Raw genomic sequence first — 24,569 nt, 5'->3', positions numbered from 1 at the left:
TCGCTCTCAACAGAAAATTATAAACGGTACATTCTACCTACCATCCTTACTCTACTACTCTTCTGCGCCAAGTGCTCTTGGGGCGATCCAACCGTCGGCCATCTTAGGAGGGTGGATTCTACAGCATGACATAGCCCTCAATATGTCCCCTATCTACGCACCTTTCATCTTCCGTTCGTAGTGCATACAACTGCCAGGTCTGTGGGCTGACCAAGTTCTTCACTTGTGTACTATCAGGCAAGCAAACTCCTACGATACGACGCAGATAGGTGTTCACGAAGCCTCGCAACTTTTGAGTTGCAGGGGAATTCACTTTCGATGTGTTACTCCCACATAGCAACACAGAAAGAACACTGGCACCGAATTGTCTCAACTTGATTTTGGTGTCGAGATAACTGCATTTCCAGATCTAGCGTATCTAGCGCTATTAAAGCGTCGTTTCGTAGGTATATAGACCGATCGACGGCTTCGATGCTTTACCCATTTATACGATCACTTGAAGGCGAACACAGAATTTACAGGTACAGGGTGCGGCAGCATAACTTCCTTTGTTCAAAACTCAATAAAAACTATTGTATGCATCGGAAAATATTTATTTATCTTTTATAATGTAGGTACATGTCTAAAGTTTTTATTTACATTGTTTTGAAGATCAAATCTGTTAGGTGACGTCCCCCATTCTCCATACATTGCGTAAACCGATTTCTGGCGTTTGTCATGACTCTTGTTAGCATAGCAGGTGTTATGTTGGCAATTTCTTCTTGGATGTTGGTCTTCAAATCTTGTAGGGTTCTTGGACGGTTCACATAAACACGGGATTTCAAAAAACCCCCACAGAAAAAAATCACAAGGGGACAGATCGGGGGAGCGTGCCGGCCATTCCAAATCGCCTCTAATTGAGATAAGGCGCTCTGGAAAGTGTACCCTCAAAACAGCCATCGATGCTCTTGAAGTGTGTGCTGTTGCACCGTCTTGTTGGAACCAAGTGTTCCCCAAATCCAAATTTTCTAGCCGTGGGAAAAAAAAATCTGTAGCATGTTTACATACCGGTCCGAATTCACTGTCACTGTAACCTCATTTTCCTCAAAAAACCAGGGACCAATAATTCCAGCTGAGGTAATTGCACACCACACTGTGACTTTGGGTGAATGCAAAGGCTTTTGATGCAATTCTCGAGGGTTGGTGTCAGCCCAGTAGCACATGTTTTGTTTGTTAACCGACCCACACAAATGAAAATACGCTTCATCGCTAAAAAAAACAGCTAGCTCCGCTATGACATCAACTAACTGAGTGGCGCGCATTTTAAAAAAGGAAGTTATGCTGCCGCACCCTGTATTTATTAAGGAAAACACTGGGATTCAATAATTAACCTATGACAGTATACATGGCAACGATCATTTACTTCACAGTTGTTATTTAGTGTATGTCGCATGTATACCAAAATCCCTTTTAAAAAGAAAGGGGGGGGGGTCACTATCATTTCAGTAGGGAGAAATTTCATGTCCTCCGATATCTAACCGCTGCCAATTTAGTGTTGCAAACTTATACTTTTTGGCTCTACGACTATTGGAACAGTTAGAAGATGGGCGTTTAAAATGCGTCCTTTCTCCAAGTTGAGTATAAATTCCAGTGCTACGGGCTCTATATTGTGTAACTAACCACGATAAGATGGTGGTACATTGTAGACCCTTCTTTCCCATCATTACTACTCATTAGCGGAGACTTCCAATATATAGGAGATCGGCCTCGAAAGAGATTACTGTTTAATAGTCGCTTACATTTGTCGGCGTATTGCATCCGCCACTTCTTGCAGGGATAAAAATCTCCGAGAACCAAAGTTCAATACCTCGCTTATATCACTTCTATGATCCAGCTGTCGTTCGCCAGCATATCTTGCCAATCGGACCGAGGATACACTGAGTAGCTCACTTGAATCAGGTCGTCATATAACTGCGGAATAATGGAAACGGATCATTGAAAGGAAGGTTTAAAGGCTGTACTCATCACTGATGGTGACAACGGGCGCGATGTGCTCGAACTGCGATACCGAGCGAAATACCAGGAAGTCCAACGTAGTGTGCACCTTGGTAGTCTACTCAGCCATAAGTAACTGAGTCAAATCATAATCTCGAGCAAGAAGAATGCTGACCACATTGTCCATACTACACTGGACACCGTTAAGGCCTTGATCAAACATGGATTGTTGGGCCAACGATTATTATTATTATATAAATCATAAAAGGGGTTTAAACGGGTTGTATTCTATTACTGATGCTATTTCTATATGTTGTTGCTGACGGCCCATATTCTTCCTCGGACGAAGAAGTTGAAAGGCTCTGTAGCTCTGTGCCGAAGTTAATGAAAGCTGATTCGAGATGGTGCTGCGATGCCCATGCAGAAATGTTCTTTGAAAAATGCCCTCTACCTTTAGAAATTCAGTTTCGTTCAATAAAAGCAGCAACAAATTCTCTACTTTCACAGGAATCTCATCATTGTTGGTAAATATAGTATTCCTGTTTTGAAACTTATTTATTTATTTAAAGGACTAATACAGAGAAATTTGAAGCTCCCTTTAAGTGGGGGGGGGGGTTAAATAGTCTACACAGTCTGTTGCAGGGGAGGGAGTTTGAGAGTGAGGAGTCAGGAAAAATAACTTGCACGCGGAATGTTCTTTTGAAAAAAAAAAAAATTAAACCATGAGTAACATTCAACTGTACTTTTGACGAGACATTTAAAAAGATTGACAAAAATTCGAAACAGGAACGTAGAATAAAATCAAGCAATCCTTCGAAGTTCGCTTGACAAAAAAAAGATTTTCTCGGAGGATACGCCCACATCATTAAAAGAGCATAGAAATTATAGACTCTGTCCACCAAAGGAGTGGAAAAAATCGGAACCAATTCGAGGCAGTAATACATAGACTAATTTCTGCTCGTCAATGTCCCAAAGTATCTTAAATGGATTGCTAAGAACTGACACTTTTAGGTCCTCCACCCTCCTCCCCTTTACAACCAACGTCAAAACTAATATTCGTTTCGAAAAGTGCTAATCGAGACTTTTCACCCCAAACAACTATACTCGGGAAAAAAAATTACACCCCCTCCTTTTGCATGTATAGCAATCACTCTTAAACTCAACGTTGTACTATATTACTCACTGCACTCAATGGGATTCACAGGTCCCACATTTCTACCAAATTTCATATCAATAGGGGTAACCATTTCTTCTGATGGGCAGACAAACAGACGGACAGATAGACAAACAGACAGTAAACCGATTTTAACGAGATTTTGTTTTACCCATAACCTTAAAAATAGAAAATATTGGAGACCTAATGTAGAGCCTTGGAAAACTCCCTTAGAAGGAAAGAAGGAACAGGATGAACAACCTTTAACAGAACCTTTACCCAATTGGTTGGAAATGTAGGAGACGAGTCATATGGAGTGGAATATATCATGGTTGGCAGAATGAAAGGTCATGAAAAATCGATATAAATTGCTTATATTTTCCATAACAAAGACATTTACCAACGAAATTGGTATAGTCAACAAGATTCATAAAGACATTTTGCTTTCTCGCCGCCTTCTTTCTAAACGTGGAGAAAGAATCACTTATCGAGATTTTTGTGGAAATTTCGGATTTGACGCAAAGTAGGAAACGGTTGAGAGAAATCTTCCGCAATGAGAGTGTGGAAAGAAAATGGTTGACCTCAAGCAAGTATATCCAATTTATCTTTTATTTATCTTTATCTTATTAAAATCGATTCACTGTCTGTCCGTTTATCTGTTTGTCTGTCTATCGGTCTGCCACACGTACTTTTCACCAAAACGGCTAAACCGATCTGAACGAAATTTGGGGTTGGGTGGTTCCCACACATGGAAAAGAGGGGTGTAAAATTTTTTTACACCGAATATAGTCATGTTGGGTATCAAAATACTCTCAATATCGATATCTGCTCAAATTAAGTTATTAATAGTATATAACCATATTTTTGGGGAAACTGAGTAAAAACTCCCCTTAAGTTTATCCCAGAGTTATAAAAGTAGTAGTAGCAGTATAGAATACAATCGGAAGCATACTATCCCCATGTTTGATCATAATCATACTATTACTAATGAAGTTACAGTAGCTCAAAGTTGATTTAACCATGTAAATTTACTCCAACTAAATATTAATATCACACTAAAGTGAGTAGTCTGATATGTTGAATGTATATACTGAACGGGCTACGTACAAATAATATAAACTCCGAGTGTGAAGCATATGAGGTTGACTATTATCAATACAGTGCTTCTCATCAAATGATTTATTTAAAACGCTTTTTAAAAAATAGAGCGCTAAGGAATTTTTAACTATCTACACACGGAACTGTCATGCAAGCGTCAAGTTTCCGGTTTCCCGACTTGTCTTTCTATGATCTCACAGGGTGATCACAGCCTCCAAATGTGCAAGGTCAATGACATGTTTCAAACAAATTCCCTATGTGAGAAGAAAAGCCACAACTGATTAGAAGATCAGAGAAGCGGTTGCAAAGAGGGCTGAAGGGTGCAGGGGAACGGAACAATAAGAAATATAGGCAAATTCTCAAACAATTCCTCATGTAGATGAGGGCCCAAACACAGGGAAAGTATGTGTACACAAGAAACGATCAACAAAACACAGTTGGGCTGAGAAACACAGGCAAGATAATTATAAGAAAAGTCTGAAGGACTTTACGACCTTTTATAATACGTTAAACTATATACAAGTCGGGAAACCGAAACCTGGGCGCTTCAGGCATGAAAGGTTTTGTTTGCTTCTTGTGTGAGTATATTTGAGTTTAGAACTATCCCATTTGTACGTAGTCCGTTAAGAATATGCATTAAGCATGTCGGTAAAGAGCTACTGTAACTTTGTTACTAATAGTATGATTTTGATCAAATTTGGAGATAATATGCTTCATATAATATTTTATACTACTACCAACCTTTATAAATCTGAGATAAACTTAAGGGGGGTTTTACTCAATTTTCCCAAAAGTATCGTAATATACTATTATTAACTTAATTTGAACAGATATCGATATGGGGAGTATTTTGACGCCTGGGCACCATATAGAGGCAGCTTCATGATTTTTGTCAGATTTTTCGGTTGGGTAGTTTCTGAGAATGGGTCCGCTAAAGAAATCATCACTTTTCAGCCCTACCACTCCCCGTCTTTTTAACGAATCTCAAAACTATGACCGGCTTCGAAAAGTACTAATTAAGACCTTTCATTTGATATCCCACATGACTATATTTGGTGAAAAAAAATGTTACGTTTTACGTGTATGGGGACCCCCCTAAAACTCAACGTAGGAGAATACCACTCATTGCATGTTTGGGGTCCACAGGTCCCACCTTCTCACCAAATTTCATGTGAATCGGTATAGCCGTTTCTGAGAAAAGTGCCTGTGGCAGACAGACAGACAGACAGATAGACAGACAGACAGACATACAGACTGACGAACAGACAGACGAACCGATTTTAATAAGGTTTTGTTTTGCAAACACAACCTTAATAACAGTATTTCGATGATAACGTAAAATTGTCTATATATTTAATTAAACACAAACCTAACAAGTCGGGAAACCGGAAGCTAGACGCTTCATGTATGAAAGGTTTTGTGTAATTCTTTTATATAGAGTTTTGAGAGTGCATTTGTCCCATTAGTATGTAGCACGTAATATATGCATATATTATATAAAATTTTCCACTTTCAAGTGATATTGACATTCAAAGTCTTGAATTTGCACTGAAGCGACAGTTTTGACCTATTATAACTTTGTTAGTAATAGTTCTATTTTCACATGCTCTATGATGTACCCTACATTATTGCAAAATTTCGTGATTCTAGGGTGAACTTAAGAGGGGTTTCCTGCCAATTACTAAAAACTATGGTAATGTACTATTATTAACTATATTTGAACAGGTATCGATATGGAGGGTATTTCGGAGCCTAGGCACTATATAGTGGCAGCCCCCTGATTTTTTTCAGATTTTTCGGTTGGGTAGTTTCTGAGAATGGGTTCGTTAAAAAAGTGATCACTTTGAACCCCCAGCGCTCCCCACCTTTTCAACAAATGTCAAAACTAATACCGCTTTCAAAAAGTATTATACTAACCGAGACCTTTAATTTGATACCCCACATGACTATATTTGATGAAAAAAAATTTGCACCCCCTTTTGCATGTATGGGGACCCCCCCCCCCCCTTAGATTCGACGTAAAAGGATGTAACTCCCTATATGCGTGAGCGTTCACAGTTCCCAACTTTCTACCATTTGGTGTCAATTACTGTAACCGTCTCCGAGAAAAATGCGTGTGACGGACAGACAGACAGATAGACAGACAATAAACCGATTTTAATAAGATTTTGTGTTTACACAAAACCTTAAAAACTATCCATCCAGCTTATATAACAGAAAGGAAAAACAAAAACCATTCAAAATTGAAGTACCCAGCATCTGGACTCCTTGTTATTTTGCTTAGCTTTCCCGTTTGCGAGTACAATCATTTTCTCGCGTCCATCGCCAAAGCACGGCATCCTTGAAAATGTAGTACTAATAGAGACATCTACATATATTCCTTTGTAAGTAGTAAAATAAGATATCAAATCCACTCATTGTGAAAAGTTTTCACTAATCAGCTGAAATCCTCACAGAAGTCCATCCATTCAAGGCTCAAATGGGTTCGGAGCTCCAGTACAATCGAGGTTAAATTGTAGGTCACAGGAAGACAGCTCCTTTAAGTGCTCTACCGCTATTCGAATTTCCTAAAGTGCCTTCTTTCCGTTATCACTCATGAATTTCCCAATTTAACGTTTCTTCCCGACTACAATTCCCAGACAATATACGTATTGTCTAAACTGTACGATTCCAATAAATCACCAACTCTTCGGCTCCACGGGAGGACTGAAAGAGGCAGAAGGCGCTCGAGTAGGGTAAAGCTTGCGACAACAGCCCTTAAAACGCTAGCAATTTTATTTTCCCAGAGGTCTTTTTCAAGGATTCTTGACACTTTATCTAAGTCAACGTGCAGTCAGAGGATGCTCTCATATGAATACAAGCTCTGTTAGATCCGTACATTTATTCGTGTATAAATCTGCACGCTGGGCCCGGGAAATGCTTTCTGACGGCATCGGGGATAACACGAAATTTCCTTTCGCTGGAACGTTATCATCACCCCAGCCGTAGACGTCTTTAGAACAAAGCAATAGCCCGGCCTGGAGTGAACTTGCGGAGATTTTTCTCCATTTCGTTTGAATGAAAATTTAATGTGAAAAGTCAAATGTACTGGAAATTACAGTCTCAAATAGTAGAGGACGAAAAAATCATGAACAGGATACATGAACAGAGTGCAACAACATAGCGGTCTGCAAATCCAAACAGTTGGGTTGCCGGTGGACAATGAAAAGATTGTTTGCAGGCAACTCGTTCGGATCTAGAAGCAGGCAAATCAGACTATGAACTGGCGAGGTCAACTGCGAAGTCTAATTGCCAAAAATTAGAATAAATGGAAATTATCCTGTCTCAGACATGTAAACGCCCATTGAATTGCTCCAGACGGGCGTCCTATACCAAATTGAGTTGTGGGAATATGGGATGCGGCCCATTTTCCTCTCCCACATTATTGAATAGAATGGTAATTGTGCTCTTCTAATCTTTCCAGCTAAAGTATGAACGCAAATTAAATGTCGAATTAAAGCGGTAGCCCCGCTCCCACAAACTACGGCACATTACACTTCGCACCTATCCTTGACGCTGCCATTCACAAGCCATACGAGAAATGAAACTGCAACGGAAATATGTCGAGAAACTCGTTATCATTTCAAGAACGTATAACGAGTGTAATGTCCACAAGGGAGCGACAATGAAAACTTTTCTAATCCTTATAAGATTCTCGACTTAACTTCTCCCAATGTTGTCCCCGGCCGACACACACACAAATACATACAGTTTTCATCCCCTAAACGCAGGAACTTTAACACGTCGAGTGAACAGCGTCCCGGCAAGGCTCCAGCTCGTGGTATCTGGTTCATCAGATACTCGAAGATTAAACACTCAATTACGAAAGTTCGTATCTGCTCGAGGAAAACAGACATCTGGGGTGCAAAGAAGAATAATGAAGATTAAGTGGGCTAAAAAGAAAATTTATATATGTATACGTATGGATGCACGCTCGAGGAACATGAAAGGACGGCGACGATGGGAGGCGGTTAGATACGACCTCGGGCTCGTTTCATGGTAAGCTGCGTGCTTCCTCCTCGCCAAACGCGAAGTGGCTTCAACGATTCCTCTGGCCTTTTTCAAGCCAGTGTAACTCTTGAAGCTCCTTCCGATTCCTTTCCGGTCGCATCACGGATAAAGTGTAATGATATAATCCTTCGTACAGTGAAAATCCAATTGAAGTATTCATGATGCTGAAACTTTCCATTAATCTACTTCACGCTAAGAAACATAAGACCGATGAGTACGCGAATTAGGATCAAGAATTTTCCTGGGCACATGTATTACATCACTAGGTACGGGTGACGAATGCTGCGGAATATGTGGATTATACCACGCTAAGATATTCATATGTTATATGCAAACGAAGAGGCCGTAGTCGGTTGGATCCTCAAGGGCCTCGAAATAAGGTGAATTTGATATGAGATGGGAATTAAGGAATGTAGAAAATTCCATAAGCGTTGTCGAATATCCGATTGCTTTAATCTTTTAACTTGCCCCAGTTACCACCAATAGGGGATATTCCCATTGGGTGTTCTTGATAATCTATTCTGGGAATATATGAATTGTTCGCGCTCCCCATTCGAAAAATAGGGGAGCCTATTTGGGAATATCATATTTTCAATTTCGCTTCCGAACAACGCTGAAAAGAAATGTAAGGGAAGATAAATCTTCATGAGAGATTTCAAATCCTATTCAAAGTATATTTCGTGTTTTATCCCCGAATTTGTAATTCGCCTAATATCGTACAATTTAATTTTTAAAGCTAAGATAGGGGCCCTTTTTCAAGAAATTAGGGATCAAATTACTGCCGCTATCAGTAAAACATTGAGAACGAACCAGACGAATAGATATTTATCTACCCAGAGCGCTGATAACTCCAAAATTCAATTCTGAGCAAAAAGATCGTTTACAACCAGGAAAAGAAAGGAAGAGAAATTTAATTTAATTGTTTAACAATTTCCACTTGTGGTACTTGCAGGAATTTCCTCGAGGATTCTCATTATCAGCAAATTTTAAATGACACTCCGGCGTATAACCCTTGTGTATATTGGAACTCCTGCAATAGAATTTTGTATAAACATAGCAATGGTGAGCACTATTTTATAGTCATTTTCTATTTAACCCTCATATTAATTTTCACCAGTTCAAGTTCAAAAGAAAGTTTGGAAATCATATGACCAATCTGTGGCAAGTATAATGTTATTTAATTCTTTAATAATAATGATCTTCTATGGGAAACTAGGCGCACTTATCTATGGCATATGTCACGCTCGATGAACGTCTTCCTTGCACCAATGATCTCCATGCCCAACTTCGCTTAGGGCCCGATTTAAGGTGCTCTCCGCCTGACATTCTGAAGATTGCCCTTTTTCGTGCATCTGTATGTAAAGATAAAGAACAATCAACCCCAGAAGTGCCTCCGGGGATGCCATTCGGCATGTCCTCACTACTCCAGTTATGCATGCAAATGCCAGTCTTTGGGGTTTAGCTTCCATGCTATGCAGTGTATATTACAGTGTTTGTTAGATCTCCTAGGAGTTTGCCAATAACTATGCTCCACATAAGGGGTGATAACACCCCATTCTATGCTATCACCCCTTCAGTAATGCTCCTAACAATAGAATTTTTTCCCCCTGGTACTTGTAATTTCCAGCTCGCTAGGAACCTGCCCATCCAAAAGATCATGGCGATTCGAACTCCATTCCGTATCTCAAAATGTCATGTGTTGTTCGAAACTCATTGGAAGTTCAAAACCGCATACCGGGCTACTTTCTTGGTTTCAATAATATCGCGTAATACATTTGTTAGCTAATATAAGGCAGTTTCGTTTGGCTGTCCTATTGAAATCGATATAATGGATAAAATATTAGAACGTAGTAGAAAAAAAAGTAGTTGTCCAAGACCCTGTGCACTGTTTTGAGGGACTGGTTTGAAAGATTTGGAGTAAACAGGATCCTCTTTGTCTGGTTTCGGAATAAATACCACTTTTGCCCGCCTCCACGCCTTCGGTATGGTATATGTCATAAGGTTTTGTTGTCCCTTGCCCTTAGGAGAGCCCGAAAATTATTTCTGCTGGGAAAGTGTCATTCACTTCAAGTGATTTTTTTTAATTAAACGTCTCCACTTCTCGTCAAACTCTAGCTTTGGACCATACCTCCTTTGCTAATTTCCAATTTTTCTTCCACCTCCTCTTGTTTGCTCTAAGAAAGTCAGAATATTCTGACGAGAGGGGTGGAAGCGGGGGATTGCCCCTCGGCCCGGAGTTTATTTGGAGGCCGGGAACGTAAATTTCAATGAAAAAACGGGATAATGTTCGGTATCGCAAGGGCGGCGCCGTTAATAGTACTAGAAATATCGGTTCTCAGGGTTAGTGGGATGCTCGACTTTAAGAGCGAAATTATAGTAGCGTTAGTGGGCGTTGATATGTCGTTTCGAAACGCAGTTTTAAATTCGTACATCCACGCCACGTGGGTCATCTTGTTTTCGACGAATGGTCCTTTTAGAGGTTGGTTCAACAAGACTAATCACCCGTAGCCCTTGAAAAGCAGCGTTGAGCATTCCTATGGATCATCGGAGCTATTCGACCATTCCTTGCTTCCAAAAAGCTTTGATAGGTTCGATCTTGGGCAATTGATCTTGGGGTTTTATGATTGGGGTGATGTATGGTTGGAAGGAATGGAATGGAAGAAACTCAAGACATCCGGGTGTTGCGCCGAGGTTCACCACTAATTCGCTGTCCCTAAAAGCTGCCTGGTGTCCTGACCCACGCCATCGCTCATTCTCAGGCATGGTCTGCCACATCTTCTTTTTCTACCGTATATCCGGGCAGGATCATCGACACCCATTCCGATTAGGTGACCTGCCCCCGTCCACCCTCATGTAGAGCGCCAAAAATTTTTCAGAGGATTCTCTCTTGAACGCCGCCAAGAGAACGCAGGTCTCCGATCTTTGACCCTATGGTGAGACGTTTCGAGGGAAACAGTTTTTGTAAGCTGAAATAGGCTCTGTTGGCAGCTAACCATGCGCCGATTTCATTGCCATAGCTGTTATTGTGATTTTCGGGGACCACTGCGACTGCTGGATTGTCTAAGGTTTGTAGGAGCGCCGATTGTATGGATCTCGTAATACACTGGTAGATCGAAAAGTGAAATGGTTGCCCTGTCTTAAAATCAGATGTCCTTGACATTTAGTACAGTGAAGAAAAACGATGTGTGAGCTCCTCCGTCTCTCCAAATGGTGATAATGCTATAAACCGCGGTAACGAGTCGATCAACTTTTTATCTTGGATTTCGATGAGAAGATCATACTGGGAGAAGCAGGTCGCTCCGATGATAGCTGACCTGGTGGTACCAGCACCAACTTGAGTCAGCCGCTAGATAATTGAGGCGATTCCGTTTTTGACTGCCTGCCCTCGACTTTAAATTTTCTTACTGTTGTTGCTCTTTTTTAAACGACCCGTTAAGTGTAAGCGTAAATTTCAATGAAAAGAAGGGAAATAGGCGTCCTTTTTCCCAAATCTGCATAATTATCATTTCGGATCTTATCGTTCACATAATTTTCACCCCGGGCCCGGATTTCCTCTCTACGGCCCTGACGCTAGGCTGAGATGCTGGGAAATGAATTGTGGAAAACATTGTCCCCTCATGCTAAGTAAATGTTCCATCCTCCTTTTTTAGATAGGCACAGGATATTTTCCTATCTTCGGGTATATCCTTGTATATCTTTAGACTTCTGTGGATTTTTCAATTACTTTACAGAGTTTCCTGACTGATTTTCACATTGCTTCCCTGACTGCGTTGCATGGGTCATCAGTGTATTGGAATGCAACCCGGATCAGCCTCCGGCTTATTTCGGCTGATTACTTTTCGGATCTTTCTTCCCATTTTAACTAAGTTCCTTTACGACCAAGGTACATATCTTGATGATATGCGTCAATGACAGCATTGTTGGGGTCCGTCCATCAAGATATAGTTCAGTTGCGTTATATAAAAGTGCCAATATATTCTTCTCGGATTCCTCTTTCAAGGGTTCCCAATGGTAATGCCTAGTAACTCTTATCTTTGACTAGTCGTGAATACACCTACTCCTAAAGATAAATCCAACAAGGTGTCACCTCACATCTCATTGTGAAAGTTGGCATCACAGCCGAGGAGAAGTGGTAGGGGCGTCCACTCGGAAGATCTTAGTAGACTAACGACTAATTCAGGTGTGATCGTCCCTCTCGCATTTTGTCCTCTGTTTCCAACGAAACTTGTACAGTCGAGACTAGGTCTCTAATCAGGAACTCTGAAAGACGTATATATTTTAAATTAGATTTAAGGATGAAGAAGGCTCTTTATTTTTCCAAGGAAAAAAAAGTTATATTCATGTATATTCATTGTAGATCGTGAATCTGCCTCGATACGCGTTCTTGAATAATGATTTTCCTGGAAATCACCCTTGCAATAACTGCAGATGTACTTTGAAATGGCGCAGGATCATGTGAGTTATCTTAGTGCTAGCCATCGGTACCACTGAAGCTTGGAGATGTTTTTCAATGTCAAGTAGGTTAGGTACCCCGATCGTGAGGGGTTTTCCCCTGCATATAGTGGCTTGAAATGAAACTTCAAAGTGGTTAGCTCTGGAGGGGTTGTGTTCACATGCGATCTGATTCTGACTCATGGGCTCTTCGAAATCTAACTTCACGTTAACCCATGCTCCCCGAGACTCCTTCCCAATGCTCATTAAATTTGTGAAATTGTTGGACTAAATTCGACGGAATACCGCCAGAAAGACTTTCGGCAACCCACCTTATTGTGCTGGTGCGATTCTTTTATCCACATAGACTAGTTGCACATTCTCGAATACCCTAATCCATTCCTAGGAAAATTGACTCATCATCATCAGCGCAACAACCGGTATTCGGTCTAGGTCTGCCTTAATAAGGAACTCCAGACATCCCGGTTTTGCGCCCAAGTTCACCAATTCGATATCCCTAAGAGCTGTCTGGCGTCCTGACCTACGCCATCGCTCCATCTCAGGCAGGGTCTGCCTCGTCTTCTTTTTCTACCATAGATATTGTCCTTATAGACTCTCCGGGCTGGATCATCCTCATCCATACGGATTAAGCGACCCGCCCACCGTAACCAATTAAGCCGGATTTTATCCACAATCGGACGGTCATGGTATCGCTCATAGATTTCGCCATTATGTAGGCTACGGAATCGTCTGTCCTCATGTAGGGGACCGAAAATTCTTCGGAGGATTCTTCTCTCGAACGCGGCCAAGAGCTCGCAATTTTTCTTGCTAAGAACCCAAGTCTGCGAGGAATATATGAGGACTGGCAAGATCATTGTCTTGTATAGTAAGAGCTTTGACCCTATGGTGAAACGTTTCGAGCGGAACAGTTTTTGTAAGCTCTGTTTGCTGCCAACAACCGTGCGCAGATTTCATCATCGTAGCTGTTATCGGTTGTGATTTTTTATCCTAGATAGGAGTTGTAGTTGTAGTCTCCTATCTTTATTCTTCCAGTTTAACCAGTCCGGTTTGATGTTTTTAGTCATCATATACTTTGTCTTGCGTTCATTGATGTGCATGATGTTGATTTCATTAACATAGGCCAATAGTTGGGTGGGCTTCAAGAGGATCGTACCTCTTGCATTTACCTCAGCATCACGGATTGCTTTCTCAAAGCAGGTTAAAGAGGACGCATGATAGGGCATCCCCTTGACGTAGACCGTTGTTGATATCGAATGGTCTTGAAAGTGATCTTGCTGCTTTTATCTGGCCTCGCACATTAGTTAGGATAAGCCTAGTCAATGTTATCAATTTCTCCGGGATACCGAATTCTCTCATGGCCGTGTACAGTTTTACCCTAGCTATGCTATCATAAGCGGCTTTAAAGTCGATGAACAGATGGTGCAACTGATGTCCAAAATTGGATACACTTGATGAATTGCCTTATTTATTTCTTCACTCTGCTAGGAAGCGAGAATATAAGATTTCTCCCATATAATAATTGTCCGACAATGTTAATTCCTCTCATGAACTTATCACTAAATCGGTCAAGTGGATGCTGCTGCTTTTATTCTGACTCCTCCTTTCCATATCCACCCTAGCTGTTTTACCGCATTCTCAGTTCGACTTAACTCCCGAATCGACCTACACTGATTCTTGCGACAACACCTAAGAGACACGACTAGCTCGACAACCCCTGTTTGAAATTGGTGAAGGCATTGCACACAAATTCTCTGCAGTCATATATGTCAAAGTATCCATTTTGAGGCCGTTTGTTAAGTAAGCTCCTCCAGAAGAAACGGTGACCCATTGAGCTACAACTCATGATCTACTGTCTTCTACGGACTGATAATCTTAGATGCACAATATACGAGTATAACGTTTAACCTGGACATCACATGATGTAAATGTGTCTACGAGTGGCGAATATTTGCGAATCTCCACGAAGTTAATATAAACTCTGTGGGGATATCGCCTAAACGTCTACGAACGTCTATGAATAATTTTACTAGATGCACTAGGGTTTCAAACTCAAGTATTGGAATGATGTATGCATCATGTCTGTGGGCTACCAGCTAATTCGCGTCTTAAGTGATACAACCCTACCTCTTAATACAATCTACCGTTAAGTGGTGCAACCCTACCCCTACCTCAAGGTAAGTCAAAATGCCAGGCAACTTTTATGAATATAGAATTGGTGGATCTCGTTGCAAAACCGAGATGTCTGGTTCCTTACTACGGTAGAGCTAGATCAGATAACGGTGATTGCGCCGTTGATGATGATGATAGTTAGGAGGGAGTTTGTGTGGGGTTTTTGAAAGCCGTTCCTAATTGTTGATGAGCAACAATTCATCATTGTGGTCAGTCAAGCTAAGATGATCGTAAGGTTTAGGGGAGTAGTAACGCTCCAAGACTGGCTAAGAAGGTTGTTGCTTACCAGGAAAAGGTCAATGTAGACTAACATGTTCCGATGTTAAAAGATGGTCGATTTGTGGGAAGGATAGGTAATTGGACGAAGAGGGAGTGTAACAGTTGGCCAACCTATTGCCATTCGGGTTAATAGTGGTATTGTACCATTAATTATGTTTGGGGTTAAGGTCCTGAGGTGGTGGGCTAGGTGCATCACATCGGTTCGGTCTAGTGATTAGTTAAGACAGTAGAGGCTAACAAGGAATATGGTGAATGAGTGGGTGGGGACGGAGGCAACAGTTCATCCAAGGGAAAGGGTGATTGTGGCGGAAATGAAAATTTGCTAGTTGTGAAGATGGGTTGCTACCACGACGGCAGCACCTCCGCTTTCGCAAGCTATTCAATCGGAGTGGAATGTGAAAAAGCTGAGGATGCGAAATTTATGTCTGTAGATTCATTTAGTTCCGTTAAGAAGAATAAATGTAGGTCTGCGTGTCGATAAGAAGTTTATTAACTCATGTCGTTACTGAATTAACATTCAGCAGCACTACTTTTGCAGACAATATTGGGGAAAACCTGACAGCAGAAGGGCAATAGGGCTAAACACTTCTACATTGAAGAAGATTGGGTATTTTATGTGGAGAGGAAGAAAGTGAGTAGGCCACTAGTTGGGAGCTGGACGTGTTAAAGGGCTTTCTAAGTTTAGGTCAAAACATGTCTGGAAAAGAAAAGTGTTTCTTGCGATAGACGCGTTGGATGGAGGGTGTGACTGAGGGTTGAGCAAAGAGTGAATGGGTTTCATCTGTTGGGTTAGTTTAGTTAGAGGAATGGTGCTTGGGTTTGAAGGGAAAGTGAATTGCGTTTGACCGACGTAGGACTGGAAAAACATCGGGCAGTTATGATAACTCGCCGGATGTGTATTTGAGCCTGGGGTTATTCTCCAGTTTCTTGGGGCATTGCCGTGGGCCATGTTGGCAGTTGCACTTAAAACAACGATAGGGTAGGTTGCACTCGGAAGCAAAATGTCCGATTCACTAACAATTGTGGTACTATGTTGCTTCGAAAAATTGCACCACTTCGAATTTTCTCTAGCTCGACGTTTCGGTGATATGCACTCGTTTCGTACAGCCAGACATTGGTTGCCTCAATAACTTCTAAAAGATGGAGTTAGCTCCGAATCTACTGAGGCGAGTATGTAAAATCTGGTACACGGTGGATTAGATTCACTGACTTGAGGTGGTCAGGCCTGTATGTAAAAATGGGATAGTTGCCTTTTTTGAACAGCACCTTAGCCGGGACGAGACGAGTACATGTGTGAAGTTTTGATTAATGTGAGGTTATTAAGAAAACTTGCGTTTAGAGCGTTTGAGTAAAGTTGATTTTAATTGAAAATCCAAAACACTTTCCTTTTACTTTACTAAAAATTTTATTAACTTGCTAATGTGCATATTCTCAACCTACGTATTGCAGAAAGCGATAAATAGTCGCCAAAATATAAAATGTTGGTGAAGTAAAAGGAAACTATTTTGGATTTTCAATTTATATCAATTTTCGGAGATATTTGATAGGAGTTTGTTGGTGATTATTTTGTTCGCTGAAGGGTCTGCGCGTATAATTAAGAGCGGGAATTGGCTTACTCTGTTAATCCCGGACTCAGTTCCCAACTTCCGGCGCTCAAACTGGAAGCACCTAAAGCTGGCCCCTAAAGCTAAATACAGTTACAGTTTCCAATGGCACCATCGACCAAACATTCGGTCAATACACCAAAGCAATTCGGCAAGTATATGACGAACTGATCCCATCGCGTCCCTTAAACTACCGCAACCTCATTACCCTCCCTGATGATATCCTAAACGATATCAAATGCAAAAACACCCTCAGGCGGAGGTCATTTAGAAATAGATACTCTTCGCAGTCCTCTCACCTACTTTCCGAAAGCTCTACACCCAATATCCCCCGAACCATCTCTCCACTATCGAACGGACCCTGGTACATACAGGGAACTAAAAAACAGCCTAAATTTAGGCAAATCTGTCCAACAAAACGCGGTCCTATCCCAAATTATCCCCCACAGAAAAGGTAAACGTCGTCGCTGACCACTTCCTTCAAGCTCACCATTGCACCCTCCACTTCCGCAAACCACGTTTTGACAACAAAGTAAGCAGAAAAATCTGCCAACTCTTTTCATTCCCTTCCTTCTACATCCCTCAACCTACACGAAATCCCTTCAATCAAGCGCTCCTCGACCCAAGTCAGCGCGAAAGTATCCTCCCCGTCCACTTTGTCAGTCCAGACTCGGTCATGGCGTCCATCACCACTTCAAAAAATAAAAAATTGGTTGGACTTAACAAAATCCCCTCCACCGTCCTAAAGGAATGCACTTCTTGAATTATTCCTATCATGTCTTTTATGATCAAGCACTGCCTAATCAATGCCCACTTCCCAACAGAAATATCCCCGCCGATGAAGCCCGCCTGAATTCCTATTTGGACGAGCTTTACCAGTACTTCACTCGCCAGAATTTCCATCTAATCCCACAGAAATGCGAGACTATCGTATTCTGCGGTAACGCAAAGATGACGCCGAAAATTCAGTCTCTCAAAATTCACAATGCCCCAATCCCAACCGTAAATGAAGGTGACTATGAATTCCCGCCTATCCTGCCTCCGAAGACACTAAGCCTTACCCCTTTACCCAATCCTGAAATAAAACATGCCGAGATCTCCGAAAGTCAAGTTGTTTTGCTACAAACGACAGTTCCCCTACTCAAATCGACGACTCCGACTCAAAGAGCGCAGAATCTCACGACACTGTTCCAACACCTACAAAAATGAAGACCGTTACAAACACATCTCCAACCAGATCCTCTACGACTCTTGCCGATGGCCCCGCTTCGACGCCGTCCTAGTCCGTCATGCCCTCAACCACAGTTAGATATTAGACAGCTACCTCACTCCCCCTTGCCCCTCAAGGGAGGAAATCAGTGTGAGTACACACGATTTCAAATTGTTTTGCCCTTGAGCATGAGCGAGATGTACCGAAAACCCGATCAGCTGTGTTTGACATACCGCCCGGACTTGCCAATGTATTGGTGAGATTGGCAAGTTTTTGCTTATGTATAAGTGAATACGTGAAACAACTTTTTGCTATATAGGTGAGCACGCCGTAGTGCCAGAATAGCAAAAGCTCACCGATCTCTCTCTTACCAATACGATTTGACGAAGATTATGCCTTTTCCTTGTTTAGCGTCTCTGATGTGTACAGATAAGCTTCTGCAAGCACATTTGCAAGTGGGGTCATTTTTGTAAGGGGACTGCCTATAGTAGATCTACTGTGCCCTCAACTTCCTCAATAAATTTCTGTCCCTTCCTAATCCCCTTATCTGCGAGGCAATGCAGATCGAGATTGTCGAAGAGAATCTTCTACGAACTCATCTGTTTCCTCAAATCCTGTTGTCCCTCCAGACCCGAAACCTCCTTTTCGACCCCGACGATAAAGTAGTCTTCTAAATCGGCAATTACTCTTCATCCCAATTTTCAAAACCCACCCATTCCACATATTCCTCATCCCCATCCGCATTCTAGTTCCTCCCCCCGCCTGCGGTTTTTATCTAAATTTCAACAAATGGAGCTCCAGAGTATTCATCAAGTTTTCTTAATATACATCTCTAGTGATACCTTAGATTAAGTTATGCTGTGAATGTAGTCCACAAGTTATTTTAATTTAGCATTATAGTAAAATAGGGAAAATAAAAATGTTGTTTTTCGCTTACTCTGTTAATTTCATCGTTGATTAGAGGTTGTTGTTGGGAAGATGAGGTACTTTGGAGGATTGATGGAGTTGACGAGATATTACTGAGGATAGATTGCTGATTGAAGAAGTATAAAGGAACGGGGCTGCTTTATTGAGGGCGGAATCGGACTATTGCATTAGAGGTGTGTTGGTTGGTTGACGCGTTTTAAGAGTTGGTGATCAGCTGTTTTTGTTGATTCTCATTGGATCTGGCACTAATTGGCAGCATGGAGTAGTTATTAATCATTTGCGCACTAGCGAGCCTTACGTGAGCTGTCATCTACGTTCGCTCGAGCGTGCTCCTCATTATCGTCAGTCAATTGAATTAGTTTAAGGTCAAGGTCCAACTCCTGGAGGGATCGGGACCTGTCGCTAACGTTGCGCTCGACATAATGGGCAATGCGGACTTACTACTAGTTTACTCGCTTATTGCAATTTTGAAAGGAAAGGGAAATCAAAACAAATCATTTTCTGAAAGCCACACTGCTTTAAGTTTTTCCTCCGTGAAAATTTTACCAAATTCTTTAAACTATATCGTTACAACTAATTATATATTTTTATTTTCCAGGTAAGAGGTAAGCAAATATGATATTCCACAGTGAGATATCTTCTAAGTGAGTAATTAGTGATGAATATATTGTTTTAGCACATTGAGGTCAGCTAATCTGATCCTAGTAGCGCTGGGCTCATTACCTGTTTACACTTTGCTAGACGTACAATGACTATATTACTCTAGGTTCATTCAACACAATGTATTATTGAAAACTATTGAAACACAACGCAAAGACGTGGCACGATTGCAACCTGGTGATGTTCAATTGAAGAATTTACGAAGGTAATATCGCACTAATCAACATAGCGTTTATTCATGAAAATGACATTTGGCATATAATGGCCGCTTTCCTTGATGCATTGTTCATGTCAGTAAACAAAATTAGCCAGAACTTATAGCAGGTCCTCGTTAATTTGGGGTGGCATTTGCCTGTCTTATCTAGGAGAAAATCGAATATATGAAATAGTAGAAGAATGGTTTCCGAAAATGCTGAGCCCTCACTCCCCGATATCAAATATGGGATCATTTTCAAAAAGTACTATTCGAGCCCTTTCATTTTATACCTTACATGACCACATTCTGCGACGAAAATTTTCCAAAAGCTTCAAAAAAAGTTTCTTTTAAGTTTATAAATGGCAGATCTACAACTTTTTCCCTGAAGTGCTTTCCATGACAACGGCTTACGACGGATACCATAACTCGATAACAGTTTATCCGAAATCAAAAATTAAAAAAAAATATTCATTAGTATATCATATTGTCCAGCCGCTGAACAAAGCATTTGTCAAAATGCAAGCTTTATAAAAATTACGACGGTTTTAACAAAATATTTACTTTTTTGAAGTTTTAAATTTTTGATTTCTTTAACTTAGAACAAAAATATTGCTTGGAAATTGAAAATGCTTTATTGTGTGACCAGCTATTATAATAAAAAAATCATTATCATCGGTACACAAACGGTTTCCGGTCTAGACCTGACTTAATAAAAAATTACAGAGATCCCGGTTTTGCACCGAGATTTACCAATTCCATTAAAAGCTCCTTGACGTCCTGACGTACGCCATCGTTCCATCTCAGCAGGGTCTGCCCCGTTTTCTTTTTCTACCAGAAATATCGCCCTTTAAACTTTTCTGGCTGGATCATCCTCACCCATACGGATTAAGTGAACCGCCGACCGTAACCTATTGAGCCGGATTGTATTCACATCCTGATGGTTATGGTATCGCTCATAGATTTTATCGTTATATTGGCTACGGAATCATCGATCCTCATGTAGGGAGCCAAAAATTCTTCGGACGATTCTTCTCTCGAACGCGGCCAGGAGTTCCTGCTGCGGACCCAGATCACCGAGGAATACAATACATACGGGACTGGCAAGATCGTTATCTTGTACAGAAAGAGCTTGGACCCTATGATGAGACGTTTCGAGGGAAACAGTTTTTGTAAGCTGAAATAGGTTCTGTTGGCTGCGAACAACCGTGCCCGAAGATTGGAGAAATTTGAAACGGTCTCAAAGTTGTAGTCTCATATCTTCATTGTTTTCGTTTGACCAGTGCCATTCCATGTTGTTCATTTTTGGTGGGTTTTTCTCCAATTCGCGCTCTTAAAATAGGTGCTCCGCTCTCCTGTTTCCACTCACTAGGAAAGATCTGCCACAGAGCAAAGTTCTGCATGTAGATCATTAGGCCCAGCGGCGGATGTCAACTTTAATTTCGTTCCTATTTGAAAAAGCAAGGTTCAGAATCGTAGTCGAACACTCCTTGCACCTTTTCGCTCCCACGTTTTTACATCCAAGCAACTCTTGTAATGCTTACTTACCTTTGTTCATACACTTGATTTTAATATCATCAGCATAAATAAGGAATTGCGTGGACCTAATGAGATGGTGTCCCTCGTACTCACTCCGGAATTTCGGACAACTTTTTTCAATACCAGGGTAAAGACGGCAATGACCATGCATCATGCTAATAGCATTCGATTAAAGATGTTGAACACCGCGACAATGATGCAGCTGTTTTAATGTACATTGGTCATTACCCGACTAGCAACCTAACTAATTCCGATAGAATATTGAATTGTATCACGCTCGCGTAAGGATCTATAGTGGCTATGGTATCATATACGGCCATAGATTCGATGGAAAAGTTGTGCAGTATTTGATTGTATTTCGGAAGTTTTCATTAGCCGCGAATAGGAAATGTATGATCGGTTCATTAATATGAGCCCTTACATTGCATTAGCTCAACGAGTGCTACACTTGGTGTTCCCTGATTTGGCATTGATCTGCATATTTTATCAGCTCTGGTGATATATTGCCGAATCCGTTTTATTTTCCAATAACATATATGAATTATACGAACTATGTCTTCTATGACTTGTGGAAGAATTATTCCGTCATGTCCAGCACCTTTCGTTCTAATAATTCAATCTTTGGTACTACCACGTCCTAGTTAGCTTTCGAAAAGCTTCCGCGCCTGCTATGGCCGCTGCCTACATTTATCGATTTCAGGATTCCGTTACTACTTCCTTTTTTTACATTATTATTTTATTCAGTAGATAGTTTGTAGTCATAATGGAAGTAATCATTGTGATTATTTTCCCAACTAGTCCCAAAGGGGATCATGTTCGTACCAACGATAGAATCCGGGAGGTGTTCCCAACTCCACTTCGCTTTCCATAGCTTCAGTTCTGGGGCAATCTACATTTTTCCTGGATGCTGTATAAAATGATTTTTTTCACTGGCTGGATGTTAAAGTCGCAAGCAAAATCCTGTTATCAGAATCTTTCAGCAGATGTCAGGCTTTGCCTAATGCTAGCACTAAGTGCCAAGCATATAGGTTCCGAAAATCCTACCTACTTAAAAACAAATAGGGGCTCTGGTGGTGGTGGCCAGTGGTAGGTTAGGAGGAAAATCCGTCGAGAACTTCCCGCAACATCATCACGTTTGCAGGATAGTGTATTTTGTATTTTTGAATCAGACTGTTTGACACTCCTAAGATTTCATTTATAGTTTTAAAACTAATAACAATGGGTTTTTCTTTCTGACTAAGAAACCTATTCCTACCATTCAAGATAAGTACATTGCCTAGATGTCATTACGAAGAAGTGGTGGGTAGAATTTTACTGGTAAAGCTTAGGAGTCTTATAAAAAGAACTTCTTAAATTTTATTACCTACAAATTCATGAAGGACTTTACCAGTCCATTGACCACATTCAACCTTCGTTTCGAATAAATGTTGTTCACAAAAGTTGGAATCTTATGGTGTTAAACTTGCATTAATATTAGGAGAGGACTACCACTGCGGAGCTTTTACATGTGATGGCGGCTCTCCTGAAAAACTAAAGATTAGTTTCCGGTGGTTAAGTAGAAGTTAAGGAGCCGTTTCACTGTCGATCAAGTACGTAGTTTCTCCTCCTGGGCAAAATGTTGATTCTGAAGAGTAAGAAATTATGCCCCACCAAAGGATCTAGTCGTTTGTCGAACAGGAGGTTATTGTTTCAATCGCAGTGAGCACCCATTAGGAGTAGACAAGTGACGCATGTAATGTTAGAGAATTGATATCACCCTTATTATTATTATTGTGTTAAGGGAAAGTCGCAACACGTCCTTAAAGAACTATTGTGCCCCTTTTACTGGTTATAGTGTACCTATTAATCATAGTATCTCAAACAAACCTATAACCGTCAGGAACTTTAGTATACTCCCTACTTCCAGATCTTTCAACTTTGCATCTAGTATTAAGTATTCTCGCAGATGCATCGACCTACTTTGCACAAGTGCCGGACCCTGTCCCAGGACGTGTATAGAGATTTCATCATCCTCTGTGCAAAACCTGTCGGCAGTGTCCGTAAATATCCCTAGCTTCCCTAGGTGATAGTTTAGCCGACAGTGACCAGCGAGAATTCCCACTACGATTCGGAGGTTCTTTTTGGTAAGGCAATACTTTGTGCGCATGGGTTCGTATCCCCCAATAAGCACCCTGGACTGCTCCATCCCTGGTAGGCCGGGCCAGTATAGTTCTCTCGGCCGTTCATTTCTTAGTGTCATAGCCATGAAACTATTTCGGATTCCACAGAAGGGTTCTGGCCCGCGTAAAGGCGTCCCTGCTCCCTTCTTGGCTAGTTCGCCCGCTGCCTCGTTGCCTTCCAACCCAGCATGGCCTGGAACCTTAAGTATCCAGACCCTGTTGGACGAGCCGAGTATATTGAGTCTGTCATGGCATATCCATACCAGTTTAGAGTTCACCTGGTTGGACCTAAGTGCCTTGATCGCTGCTTGACTTTCGGTGAGAATAGCAATGTTCTGCCCCCTGTAATTCCTCTGGAGATTAAAGGAAGCACATCTGTCTATGGAGTATATTTCCGCCTGGAATATGCTAGTCTACCTACCTACCTACCTTTGGACCAATGACACCGGCATCCGCTCCCTCTACTGTGAGGGCCATATGTCGCAGCCACGCTCTCCCAGTTTGCCTTGTTTCAACAACGTATTTCAAACTTCTTATCGAAGTGAAACCTCGTGGTCATGTTATACCTTCGTATCAGTAATTCGGGGTACCGCCTAGAAAGAATATCAATCTTCCCTCGGTTGAGGCAGCTCCCCGCCTCATTGATACTCCCGGCCATCCTGAATATTGCTGTCTTTGCCTGCATCTGTATGTGTAGATGGAGAGGGGTTAATCCTAGAAGGACCTCCAGGGATGCCGTTAGGCATGTCCTCATTGCTCCATTGATACACATGCAGGCCAGTCTCTTTGGAGTTTCTGGCTGGCTTATGTGCTAGATCTTTCAGCCCAGATTACCGCTCCATAGGTAGTCATTGGCCTTATTATTGCAGTATATATAATATCCAAAGTAGTATCTTCGGGCGCAACCCCATTTTTTTGCTGATATGGACCTGCAAGTCGTCAGAGCCCTTGTGGCTTTCCGACAAGTGTTTCCGATATGTGTCTTCCAGAGTAATTTTTGGTCTAACGTAATTCCCAATTTTTGACCTCTGTTTCTCGTTTCACCTCCATATCATGTAATCTTATGACTCTCAGGTGATCAAGCTTAAATCTCCCAGTGAAT

At 41.4% G+C, this 24,569-nt stretch overlaps 1 protein-coding gene across 1 annotated transcript in view; it reads left to right on the top strand.

The window, feature by feature from the left end:
* LOC119650265 (kin of IRRE-like protein 2) overlaps nucleotides 1-24,569 on the top strand; it is a 435,476-nt gene that overhangs the window by 49,577 nt on the left and 361,330 nt on the right. Inside the window, exon 2 of the mRNA XM_038052879.1 lies at nucleotides 19,515-19,521. The gene's annotated coding sequence lies outside the window, so the exon portion shown is untranslated. The remainder of the gene's footprint in view (nucleotides 1-19,514; nucleotides 19,522-24,569) is intronic.

This window comes from Hermetia illucens, chromosome 2 (assembly GCF_905115235.1).
Source record: "Hermetia illucens chromosome 2, iHerIll2.2.curated.20191125, whole genome shotgun sequence".
Classification (NCBI taxonomy): domain Eukaryota; kingdom Metazoa; phylum Arthropoda; class Insecta; order Diptera; family Stratiomyidae; genus Hermetia; species Hermetia illucens.
The sequence above is the reverse complement of the archived record's forward strand: the minus strand, read 5'-3'. Positions and strand labels throughout refer to the sequence as shown.